At 45.8% G+C, this 13726-nt stretch overlaps 1 protein-coding gene across 1 annotated transcript in view; it reads left to right on the forward strand.

Moving 5' to 3' along the window:
- Positions 1-749: 749 nt before the first annotated feature.
- The window catches only part of BOK (BCL2 family apoptosis regulator BOK), a 56690-nt gene continuing 43713 nt past the window's right edge, over positions 750-13726 (forward strand). Inside the window, exon 1 of the mRNA XM_075863959.1 lies at positions 750-991. The gene's annotated coding sequence lies outside the window, so the exon portion shown is untranslated. The remainder of the gene's footprint in view (positions 992-13726) is intronic.

Here is a 13726-nt window from a genome sequence, read left to right on the forward strand (position 1 = left end):
AGCCGAGCAACCAACTGTCATTGCATGGCTAAGAGTAATGCCATAACATATACATTTTTACATTTCCAATTGCTCCCTCACCATGCCTGTTGGGAGATAACGCCTTAGGTGGTCATCTACCCCTTATATCAACCCTGACTTTGAGCAGTGCTTAGGGTGCCATTGAATCTAGATGCCCATCCTGATGCCTTCGGTCACACAAAAAGCACCAGGCATAAACCAGCACTTTATAAATATTGTGCATTGAATACCACCACCTACTCTCTAGAAACCCACTGAGCCGTCATTCACATATTCTGCATCATACAGTTTATTTAGCAAATGATTGAGAAAAGTAAAATTGCAATAAACTAAATCTATATCTGATCTGCCAATCAGATGTTCTCACTGTATGTGATTAGAACCTAGCTACAGGATTATACTCCAATTAGGCTTTATTCACACAGTGCAGTATTGGTACAGTTTTTTTATTCAGGTTTCTGAAGTCTTAATCGTGGGGTAGATCGTAAGGGAGGGGAAGTATATAGTAAAGATTCTACTTCTCTTTTTTTTTTTTTTTTTTAATCCACTCATGGTTGTGGCTTCCAAAACCGGACCAAAAAAACTGCACCAATTTAGAACTATGACTTGATTGGCATTGATTGCACCTTTACACGGCAATGTATTCCCTCCTCCATTGCATTCTTTCTATTTTCCTTAGAAGGATAAAGCTGGCTCACTCCCTCCTTCCTCCCACCCCCTCCTTCTGTCTCAAAGCTTCTGGTTATGTTTGCTTCTGCCAGACCAAATGCATAGTGAGCACTGGAGAACAAGACCTGCCGCAGGAGCCAGTAGTCAAGGAGAAGAAGCTCAGTGAGAACTAACAGTTGGAGGAACACCGCACAGACACACAACAAAGAGGCGCGAGAACATGAGATTCAGCATTTCACACCCCTAGTCAGTGGTACCTGGGGAGAGGTGAACACATCAGTGACTTCGGCACCAGCGCAGGGTGAGTAGTGACTTTGTACTCTTTGGGTTTATTTTCTTCCATCTCTCCTGTGCTAGATCAATAAGCGGTGGTAAATAAATAGATTTCTGTTTGCTCCTTCTAAATCTTAAAGTATTCAATACAAACCATCTACGTATTCCGTCCAATTAATAAATATTTTTTTATGAATCTATTAATGGCGCAGGTGCATTGTATAAATTCCGACTAAAAACATTAAAACGTCATAGTGAACAGATCCAATGCTGAGAACAAATATGACAAAAGCATTTCTACCTATGTAGCTTTAAAAAAACATAAAACAGTCCGACATGTAATTGATTTGATTGGTCGGATGATATGAGAGTATTATTTGCATTGCTTATTGTAAAAAAAAAACACGTACCAGTTTTAAACTGTATCAATACTGCGATGTTCATTGTAATCGAGAAATGCACCAACGATCAAATCCAAAACTGCAGCAAAACCGCAAGTCAATAAAATATGTGCTTAGAATAGATTCTTATTAATAATGTAATCAATATTGCATGCAAAAAAAATTAGTGACTACTACTAAATATTTAGAAGCACTACCTAGTACATTAGACTTTATATAATGTAGCAGAGCCGTCCTTAGGTTGGTTAAAACTAGGACATGTAGCTGTATTCTGCGCCTTTCCTTAGATTTGGTCACCACGTGTGGGGTGCAAGCTCCAGGTGCTGAGGCCATCAGGGACAGTAGAGCACCCCTTAAAAGTGACAGATGAGACACCTTGCGCAAGAATAGAAATTGCCAGCCCAGACTTTATGTGACCTGTATGTTACGATGGACACTACAAAGTCCGTGATTCTATACTATATAGTCCGTGATCATACATTATATATTCTGTGATTGTACACAGGTAACACCTGTCCTAAGATTGTCTCAATATATCTTTGCTTAGGCCCCATGCACACGACCGTGCCCGCAATCACGGCCCGCGATTGCGGGCACGGCCGGCCGCTGACTGACAGCCGCATTTTCGGGCCGTGCTCCCATACAAAGTATGGGAGCATGGCCCGCAAAATGCGAAAGAACTGACATGTTCCATAATTCCCGGAACATTTCCACGGCACTGACACCCTTCCGTAGTGCTACGGAAAGGTGTCCGTGTTCAATGAAAGTGAATGGCTCCGTTTTTGCGGACCGCAGTTGCGGTCCGCAAAAACTGAGGTTTTTTGCTGTCGTGTGCATGGGGCCTTACGTTTTTACAAGGGCGAGACATCCTAGCGTGAGTCATTCCTCTTACTTGGCCATTATAATCTGCATATTTTAATATATTGTAAAATTGCATAAATACTTGGTTGTAAAATCTGATACTGTGGACTACTATCATGTAATAAACGCAATCCAAGCCTTTATAAAGGGACAATCCTAAGTACATTCAATTGTGGCTTATGGTTCAAAGGTTAATAGGATATTTCTGCCAAATATCTGTGCTGATTTATAGTGATACCCTTATACTATGCACCTCGTCACTCATCGTCATATAATGTTATAAAATTAATTCCTGCATTCTTTGTAATAGGAAATTTACATGTATATTTTAGGGAATTGCATAAAGAAATGTTTTCAATATACAGTATATGTTATTAGAATTGTTCCCTTTACAAACAGGTTTAATCTGATAATAGATCAGGGCAGTTGGGTAATTTATATTTCCAGCAGCTTCCCTAGAGCCTATCAGCAGCATAAGTATGGCCGATATTTTGATAATAGGGCCCAGGGCAACAAGCAAATTAGCCCCCGGCTTGCCATTTTTTTTATTTTTCTTGTCATTTCAGACAGTATAATACCACCATACTGCAATATATAGGGCCAAGACAATACTGCCATGTACAGCCCACATAATACCACCACATAGTGCCCAAATAATATGCAGCATCCAAATAAGACATCCTTAAAGAGCTGACATAAATATAGTTCACACAATACTGCAATTGAATTTCAAGTTATTAATACCAAACAAAGCTAAATAATACTGGGCAATTGCCCAGTTTGCAACCCCAAAACAGGTTCCTGTAAACACATCTGCAAGGCAAAGGCATGGAATTTGACCTTTCTGCTACTGCCCTGATCTATTATATGATTGTCCCTGCCTGTGAAGGGAGATAGATAGATAGATAGATAGATAGATAGATAGATAGATAGATAGATAGATAGATATAGGATAGATTAGATTTATACAGTTCCCTTACATCATAAGATGTAAACCTACATTAAAATAATGCAACCATCACAACTTGCTTAGAATCATGCCTACAATTTCTAAAATGAAAATCACAGCAGCCAACAAGTAAAAGACAATAATCTTAAGTATTGTCAAATTTCTTTTGTGACGTTGTAATAAAGCCAAGCCTACCCTAGTTATGTTCTGTTTTTATTTGTTTTCTGCTACGCCTTCAGGAGCAACCCCTGCGCATTAGTATAAGGATCAGTGACTTCATTGCTTTTAGCAAAATGCTTCGTTGATTTTTCAGTGCATTCCTTGGAAAGACTTACTTGGCAAATGACCACATTATGAGTTATGCCTAAATATTCGCGCTTCATTGACTCTCCTGCATTTAGAATTTCTGATGTTCCAATAATTAGTATGTCTTAGGTCGCAATGTCCCCGTCTGCATCGGTCCCTATGCTGTGGTCATACGTGAGTCTAAGGGTTTGGCATGCTATGGACTCATACTGTATCTTTGGCTACATGCACACGACCATTTGTATTTTGAGGCGTGTAAATAACGGACCTGTTGTCTGTTTTTCTGTGGTCCGTGTTTCATCAGTGTGTCCTCCGAATCAGTTCTGTATGTCCGTGGTTTTCATGTCGCCATAATATTTATAATATTTAATTGTATAGCAGTCACCAGCCAGTATCTGTGTATGACAGACATGATGTGCAGTGCAAGGATTGTGGAGGATACTGCTGAATGTGGGGGTCTAGTCCTCATGACTAATGTAAAAGGAGGGAACAGGAAAAGGAGTCAGATCAGGGAATGTTATAGGCCTGTCTAAAAAGATGTGTTTTCAGGGCACGTTTCAAACTGTGGATGTTGGGAATTAATCTGATTGTCTGGGGTAGCACATTCCAGACAACTGGTGCAGCACGAGAAAATCTTGGAGACGGGAGTGGGAGGTTCGGATTATGGCAAATGTTAATCTAAGGTTGGTAGCAGATTGTAGAGCCCGAGTACGGAGGTAGACAGAGATGAGGGAGGAGATGTGAGGAGGTGCAGCAGTTTGAATTTAATTCTGAAGGGTGTGGAGACCACCATATGATAGAGCAGCAGGGAAGCAGTGTCAGACAGGTGTAGCCATGTTTCTGTAATAGCCAGGAGGTTGAGAGTGTTAGAAAGGAATAAGTCATGAATAAAGGTGAGTTTGTTGCACACGGATAGACTTGAATGGGCGAGACCACAAACATGGACTGGAATAGGACCTGCTCTGAGTTTTGCGGCCTGGTCCCACTGCACCCACACGGATCCGTGAAAAACACGGTAGTGTGCATGAGTCCATAGAATTGAATGCTTCAGTATGCTATCTGTTAAAACGGATAGCACACTGCCAAAAACCATGGTCGTGTGCATGTAGCCTAAAGTGTGAGAAAAAACAAAACAAGAGCCATGTTAAAAAGATATTCTTCCCTAAAAGCATTGCTTCCCGTGAAGAATACGAACCCCCAAAATGGCACTATGTGGCTGCACACGGATCGCTTGCAGGTCTGCAATTCGGACCCATAGCGACTCCAGGCGCAGTCATACCGTGTCCATGTACACAGAAGTGGCATGTTCATGAGCTCTAAGAAACAGAGGGGAAAAAAGTCTAAAACAAGTCACGCAATTAACGCTATCCTGCTAAAAGAAATACGTATAGCCCCAACCGCCATTCGTAAATATTCTAAAGCAAGGAGCAACTACTTTTGTTTACTACAGAAGGAATTTGAAGGGTTAAAAGAGAGTTCAAAATCACCACGCTCCCAGAAAGTCTATTTATTACTCATCTTCTGTCAAAAGTGTAACTACTAAGTGACAAAATGCCACATCACATTATATCAAGCCAAGAATGCTCAGTTGTAAAGCAGATCTGAAGTCGTAGAAATCCAGATCACAGCTGGAGCCTCTTCCCATGGCTGCTCCAGTGAGAGGTGTAACATGTAATCGTACAATCATTACATTACAGTCACTAGACAGATCTTACTCGCAATACACCTTACATTCATCTGTCCTAGTTCATTTTGCACATTTATGGTTGATCAAATAGATTTGTATATGTTGTCCTCGGAACATTATATAGAGAAATAGGGAAAAGCACCCAACAAACAAGACCTGATACATTCAAAAATATACAAAATAGCCCTGATATACTCAGACTGCATCTAGCTAGAATTGCAGCTTGTAAATGACCTGTAGTGATCATATTCAATGGATGATAATCGCTGCCATCATAATTTAAATGTTGTCAGAGAAGGCAAATTGTAGGGATTGTGTTAGGAATGACAATGTCAAACTGCGATCAATGTTACAAATTGCCTGCACGCTATTGATGGTATCCAAATAGGATGATGTAAACCGAGCCATGGAGGAGACGGGGAAGAGAGAGGTGTATTGATTTACTATGGCTCAGCTGTCATGCTTTGTTCTGGCTGCAGAGGATGGTTTAAAGAGAACAAGAATAAATAGCTCAGTTATGGAGTCACATTCAGCTCACCTTGGGATAAGGGGAAACAACTGGATTGTCCAAAGGTTTAAAGGGAATGTGTCGCTAGAAAAAAAATAATATTTTTTTTAGTTAAACTGTTAGTCAATAAATGATTACACATTGTTCTAATTTTTTTAATTTTTTCACAAGTCAGGAAATATTATAAATTAGATTCTAATTTATAACATTTCCATGTGCTGGTCACTAGAGGGAGCAATTCCCAAAATTGCAGCATTGCAATGTGGTAAAGCAACCTCATTGCTTTATGCTGCAAATTTGGTGTAGACACATACGCTCTAGTGAGCTCACAGAATCCCCCCTCCTTTATCCTGGCTAGTGCCAGGAGAAAGGAGGGGGTTGAATGTACAAACCTCCTACACTGTGTGCCGCCATTTTTTGAGCGAATGCACAGTGTAGGAGGATTAGATACAGTGTAATTACACAGTATAACATGAACATACACAAACATAACTTACCTGCTCCTGCCGCCGCCGCTGCCTCCACTCCCTCCGCTCCGTCCGTTCCCTCCGCTCCTAGGCCTTGCTTCTGAACATATGGACGGAAGCCGCGACCGGAAGTAGTCATCTTACTGTCTGAACGCGGCTTCCGGTCCACATGAAAATGGCGCCGGATGTCGCTCGGCCGAAGACTTTCCTTTTGGACTGTGTGGGAGTGGCGCATGCGCCGTTCCCACACAGGCGGCGTATGCTATAGTGAATGGAACGGCTCCCGTTCGCATTCACTATGGGGATGTATGTGCCGTATTCCATCTCTGTATGTGTCGTTAATCGACACATACAGAGATGAAAAAAAAAATGGCAGCCCCCATAGTGAAGTAAAAGAAAGAAAAAAGTAAAACACAAATAAATAAAATTTATTTTAATAACATACTAAAAGCAAAAACATATAAAAATTTTTTTTTTCGTGATACCTTCCCTTTAAGCCATTTTTGTAATTTTGTAAAATTTACATTTTGGCCATTTAACTATGCCAATATTTTGGTCAGTATTTTGCCCCAGTATTTGGAAGCCAAAACCAGTAATGTGTCCAAAACACGGAAGAGGTGCAAATCCATTATAGTTTCTCTGTGTGTAGATTCCACTCCTGGTTTTGGCTTCCAATCACTGATGCAAAATACTCACCAAAATACTGCATGGGAAATTGGCATTTATCTGTGTACAACAATCTGTATTCTAGATGTAACACTAGGATCCATCGGAGGATCAACTGAACCAAACTTACAGCACGGTATGGATCTATGGTGCTGGAAGTTTGGTTCGGTTTAGTAGAACTAGAGTTTGGCTGTGGCTTTCTCCCTTCTCCCTATTGAAAGCACATGCACACTCGGCCGAGACAAGCGTGCATGTACATGGGGGAATTGTTATGCATAGCTGTCCAGCTATCTAATGTGTGTGGCCAGCATTAATGTGGCTTTTAAGCAGATTTCCCCATTTACTTGAAATTGGCAAAACCTGCAAAATATCCATGCGAAATCCTTGACTGATGGGATAAGGTAATGTTATGACCAGCAGGTTTGTGGACCCACTGGGCTACTCTTTGAGGTGGTCCCGGCGGAGTAGCTGCTGGCCAAACAGACAAGAAACAGGCACCTGCAGATGATACCTTGACGAATGGAAGCAGACAGCATTTCACTGGTCACAGGTGGATAGTGGATAGCTGGATACAGACAGGTAGCGGGCAGCTGGACATAGGCAGGTAGCAGGTGACAGGCAGGTAGCAGGAAAAAAGCAGGTAGTAGGCAGCTGGACACCCGCAGATAACAGATAGCAACAACAGACTGAAAGCAGACTGGTACATGCTGACCGAAAGCAACAGTGGACTGGATACAGGCTGGTAAAGGATAACTGGATCCCGGCTGACCACAGATAGCAATAGTGGACTGGATACAGGCTGGTCACGGACAACCGGATGCAGGCTGACCACAGATAGCAAAAGCGGACTTGATACAGGCTGGTCACGGACAACTGGATACTGGCTGATAACTGGTAGAAATAGCAGACAGGATCAGGTGCATACAGGAACATTTGGCTGGATAACACTAGGTTGTTCCAATATTGCTCAGGCCCCTGGTGAACAGTGAAGGTGCCTAAAATATTCCTGGGAAGCAACAGTGATTAGTGAGACATTTTTGAATATGCCCGCTCAGGCCCTTTAAAAAGTGGTCGGGGCGTGCGCACAGTGCGGCCACGAGCAGGAGACACAGCCTCGAGTAGGAAAGGCCGCCATACAAGGTACGAGACCCGGCGGTGGGGATCTGCCGCTGGCATTACCTGTATGTTGAGGATTTGAAAATTAGCAGTATGTCCTAAAATCTATGCTGATTTTTTTCCCCACAGTATGTTAATGAGAATTTACATATTTTAATTCTCATGAGTGATTCATCATCTTCAAAGCAGATTTGTTGTGTGTAATCTGAAAATCTGCACCAAATTTGCCGGGTGTGAACCCAGCCTGATATGTAAAAAAAAGTTAAAATAGGTAAGAATTAAAAGGCTATGTAAAGGATCTGCCAGGCACTACGTCTGTGGATACTCCCAGGATTAATCAATCGACACCTGAGGCCAGACCTCTTAGACTGACACCGGCTCCCACCAATCAGGGTGGCAGGCTCAGGAGTGGGAGAGCCTATCGCGGCCTGGTCAGTCGGAGTTAGCTCCGCCCCCTGTCCATTTATACCTGCCGTTTTCTCTTCCTCATTGCTTGTGATTCTTCTTGGTTTCCTGGCCCCACTGCTGCCTTGCTCCAGCCTGCTTCTGCCGTGCTTCAGCCTTGCTTCAGTTCCCGCTTATCCTGCTTCGCTCTGCCCCCGGCTTGCTCCGTGCTCTGCGTTTGTATACTTCATTACATCCTGATCCTGACTGCTCGTTCACCACTCCGTTCCCTCACGGTGTTCCGTGGGCTACTGCCCCTTCCCTTGCTTGTTCCCTGTTTGTATCCCCTTGCACTTAGTCAGCGTAGGGACCGCCGCCAAGTTGTATCCCGTCGCCTAGGGCGGGTCGTTGCAAGTAGGCAGGGACAGGGCGGTGGGTAGATTAGGGCTCACTTGTTCCCTTCACCTCCTTCCGCCATTACATAATCACAAGCCCATACCTATTCTACCATTTCTCCTACGCTGACGCTATCATGGACCCCCTTGAGACCCTGACCCAGCAGATGCAGGGCCTCTCCCTACAGGTCCAGGCCCTGGCTCAGAGGGTCAACCAGTCTGACGCTGCCATAGTAGTACCCCTCACCTCACCTCTAGAACCTGACCTCAATTTACCTGACCGATTCTCAGGGGACCGTAAGACTTTTCTCTCCTTCCGGGAGAGTTGCAGACTTTACTTCCGTCTAAAACCTCACTCCTCAGGTTCCGAGAACCAGCGGGTGGGAATCATTATATCCCGACTCCAGGAAGGGCCCCAAGAGTGGGCCTTCTCTTTGGCTCCTGACCCCCCTGAACTTTCCTCCGTTGATCGTTTTTTCTCTGCCCTCGGACTCATTTACGACGAGACTGACAGGACTGCCTTAGCCGAGAGTCAGCTGGTGACCTTACGTCAGGGTAGGAGACCTGTTGAGGAATACTGTTCTGATTTTAGAAAGTGGTGCGTAGCTTCTCGGTGGAACGACCCGGCCCTAAGGTGCCAGTTTAGGTTAGGATTATCTGACGCCCTGAAGGATCTGCTTGTTAGCTACCCCTCTTCTGACTCCCTAGACCAGGTTATGGCCCTAGCAGTACGACTTGACCGACGTCTCAGGGAACGTCAGCTTGAACGTTTCAGTGTTTTCCCCTCTGACTTCCCTGCGATCCCCCCCGAGGTCCCGTCTCCTCGCTCTTCCACGGAAGACTCGGAGGTACCTATGCAACTCGGGGCCTCCATGTCCCCTCGACAACGTAGAGAGTTCCACAGGAAGAATGGTCTCTGCTTCTATTGTGGGGATGACAAGCATCAACTGAACACCTGTCCCAGGCGCAAGAATAAGCAGCCGGAAATCTTACGCGCCTAAGTGATCATCGGGGAGGTCACTTGGGCGCACAGGTATTTCCCGTTAATATGAAACGCAATAAAATTTTGCTTCCCTTTCAGGTCTCGTTTGCTGGCCGGTCTGCCACTGGCAGTGCCTTCGTGGATTCTGGCTCATCTGCTAATATCATGTCTGTGGAATTTGCTATGTCTCTAAAAATGCCTTTTATTGATTTGCCTTATCCTGTCCCGGTAGTGGGTATCGACTCCATTCCTCTTGCTAATGGTTATTTTACTCAGCATACTCCTGTTTTTGAACTCCTTGTTGGCTCCATGCATTTGGAGCAGTGCTCTGTACTGGTGATGCAGGGATTATCGTCCGATCTGGTATTAGGTCTTCCCTGGTTGCAGCTGCATAATCCCACGTTTGATTGGAATACTGGGGATCTCACCAAATGGGGTAGTGAATGCCTGACGTCATGTCTTTCGGTTAACTCTATTTCTCCCCGTGAGGAGGTAAACACGCTACCTGAGTTTGTTCAGGACTTCGCTGGTTTTTTCTAAGGAGGCCTCCGAGGTGTTGCCCCCTCATAGAGATTACGATTGCGCCATCGATTTGGTACCAGGTGCTAAGCTTCCTAAGGGTAGGATATTTAATCTTTCATGTCCTGAACGTGAAGCCATGAGGGAGTATATCCAAGAATGCCTGGCCAAGGGTTTCATTCGCCCCTCGACTTCTCCTGTAGGTGCTGGCTTCTTCTTCGTGGGGAAGAAGGATGGTGGTCTTAGGCCGTGCATTGACTATCGGAACTTGAATAAGGTCACAGTAAGGAACCAGTATCCCCTTCCTTTGATTCCGGATCTTTTTAATCAGGTTCAGGGGGCCCAATGGTTCTCTAAGTTCGATCTACGGGGGGCGTATAACCTTATCCGCATCAAAGAGGGGGATGAGTGGAAGACTGCGTTCAACACGCCCGAAGGTCATTTCGAATACCTGGTCATGCCCTTTGGGTTGTGTAATGCCCCTGCTGTCTTCCAGAATTTTATTAATGAAATTCTGAGAGATTACCTGGGAAATTTTCTTGTAGTGTACCTTGATGACATACTGGTGTTTTCCAAGGACTGGTCCTCCCACGTGGAGCATGTCAGGAAGGTCCTCCAGGTCCTCCGGGAAAATAATCTGTTAGCGAAAACCGAAAAATGTGTGTTTGTGGTACAGGAGATACCATTTTTGGGTCAAATCCTCACTCCTCATGAATTCCGCATGTACCCTGCCAAGGTTCAGGCTGTGGCGGAATGGGTCCAACCTGCCTCCCTGAAGGCGCTACAGTGTTTTTTGCGGTTCGCTAACTATTACAGGAGATTTATTGCCAACTTCTCGGTCGTCGCTAAGCCTCTTACGGACCTCACTCGCAAGGGTGCTGATGTCCTCCACTGGCCTCCTGAAGCCGTCCAGGCTTTTGAGACCCTCAAGAAGTGCTTTATCTCGGCCCCCGTGCTGGTTCAGCCCAACCAAAGGGAGCCATTTATTGTGGAGGTTGACGCGTCCGAGGTGGGAGTGGGGGCCGTCTTGTCCCAGGGTACCAGCTCCCTCACCCATCTCCGCCCCTGTGCTTATTTCTCTAGGAAGTTTTCGCCCACGGAGAGTAACTATGATATTGGCAACCGCGAACTTTTAGCCATTAAATGGGCTTTTGAAGAGTGGCGTCACTTCCTGGAGGGGGCCAGACACCAGGTAACGGTCCTTACTGACCACAAGAATCTGGTTTTCCTAGAATCTGCCCGGAGGCTTAATCCTAGACAAGCTCGATGGGCGCTATTCTTTACCAGATTTAACTTCTTGGTTACCTATAGGGCTGGGTCCAAAAATATTAAGGCTGATGCACTGTCACGTAGTTTCATGGCCAATCCTCCTTCTGAGAAGGATCCTGCTTGTATTTTACCCCCTGGTATAATCGTTTCTGCCACTGATTCTGATTTAGCCTCTGACATTGCGGCTGATCAAGGTTCAGCTCCCGGGAACCTCCCTGGGGACAAGCTGTTTGTCCCCCTGCAATACCGGCTAAGGGTACTCAGGGAAAACCATGACTCCGCACTATCTGGTCATCCTGGCATCTTGGGTACCAAACACCTCATTACCAGAAAGTATTGGTGGCCTGGGTTGCCTAAGGACGTTAGGGCTTACGTCGCCACTTGTGAGGTTTGTGCTAGGTCCAAGACCCCTAGGTCCCGACCAGCGGGCTTACTACGTTCTTTGCCCATTCCCCAGAGACCTTGGACCCATATCTCCATGGATTTTATCACCGATTTGCCTCCATCTCAGGGCAAGTCGGTGGTGTGGGTGGTAGTAGACCGCTTCAGCAAGATGTGCCACTTTGTGCCCCTTAAGAAACTACCTAACGCCAAGACGTTAGCTTCTTTGTTTGTTAAACACATTCTGCGTCTCCATGGGGCCCCAGTCAATATCGTTTCTGACAGAGGGGTACAATTTGTTTCCTTATTTTGGAGAGCTTTTTGTAAAAAGTTGGAGATTGATCTGTCCTTCTCCTCCGCCTTCCATCCCGAAACTAATGGCCAAACGGAAAGGACTAATCAATCCCTGGAACAATATTTAAGGTGTTTCATCTCTGACTGTCAATTTGATTGGGTCTCATTCCTTCCCCTCGCCGAATTTTCCCTGAATAACCGGGTCAGTAACTCGTCAGGGGTCTCCCCGTTTTTCTGTAATTTCGGGTTTAATCCACGGTTCTCCTCCGTTTCTCCTGGTTGTTCCAATAATCCCGAGGTAGAGGACGTTCATCGGGAACTGTGCACAGTCTGGGCCCAGGTTCAGAAGAACCTAGAGGCGTCCCAGAGCGTACAAAAGATTCAGGCTGATAGAAGACGTTCTGCTAACCCCCAGTTTGTCGTCGGGGATCTGGTGTGGTTGTCGTCTAGGAACTTGCGCCTTAAGGTCCCGTCCAGGAAGTTTGCTCCCCGATTTATTGGGCCTTATAAGGTCATTGAAGTCCTCAACCCTGTATCCTTCCGTCTGGAGCTGTCCCCATCCTTTCGCATACACGACGTCTTTCATGCCTCCCTCCTTAAACGCTGCTCCCCGTCCTGGTCCCCCTCGAGGAAACCTCCTGTTCCCGTTCTCACCCCTGAGGGGGTGGAATTCGAGGTGGCCAAGATCGTGGACAGTAGGATGATCCAGGGCTCCCTCCAGTACCTGGTCCATTGGAGAGGATACGGGCCGGAGGAGAGGACTTGGGTACCTGCTCGAGATGTTCACGCTGGGGTATTGGTCAGGAGGTTCCACCTTCTCTTCCCCACTAAACCGGGTCCTCTTAGTAAGGGTCCGGTAGCCCCTCATAAAAGGGGGAGTACTGTAAAGGATCTGCCAGGCACTACGTCTGTGGATACTCCCAGGATTAATCAATCGACACCTGAGGCCAGACCTCTTAGACTGACACCGGCTCCCACCAATCAGGGTGGCAGGCTCAGGAGTGGGAGAGCCTATCGCGGCCTGGTCAGTCGGAGTTAGCTCCGCCGCCTGTCCATTTATACCTGCCGTTTTCTCTTCCTCATTGCTTGTGATTCTTCTTGGTTTCCTGGCCCCACTGCTGCCTTGCTCCAGCCTGCTTCTGCCGTACTTCAGCCTTGCTTCAGTTCCCGCTTATCCTGCTTCGCTCTGCCCCCGGCTTGCTTCCTGCTCCGTGCTCTGCGTTTGTATACTTCATTACATCCTGATCCTGACTGCTCGTTCACCACTCCGTTCCCTCACGGTGTTCCGTGGGCTACTGCCCCTTCTCTTGCTTGTTCCCTGTTTGTATCCCCTTGCACTTAGTCAGCGTAGGGACCACCGCCAAGTTGTATCCCGTCGCCTAGGGCGGGTCGTTGCAAGTAGGCAGGGACAGGGCGGTGGGTAGATTAGGGCTCACTTGTTCGCTTCACCTCCTTCCGCCATTACAGGCTACTTCTGTTTACGCGGGCTCCAGGGCTTTCTTTTCGGACCAGTCTTTTCGTTTAACACATCAAAATGGAAACAAAAGGGATTTTAATGGATCCCATTGGTTGAAAAAT

The sequence above is a fragment of the Rhinoderma darwinii genome, chromosome 4 (assembly GCF_050947455.1).
Source record: "Rhinoderma darwinii isolate aRhiDar2 chromosome 4, aRhiDar2.hap1, whole genome shotgun sequence".
In the NCBI taxonomy this organism is placed as follows: Eukaryota; Metazoa; Chordata; class Amphibia; order Anura; family Rhinodermatidae; genus Rhinoderma; species Rhinoderma darwinii.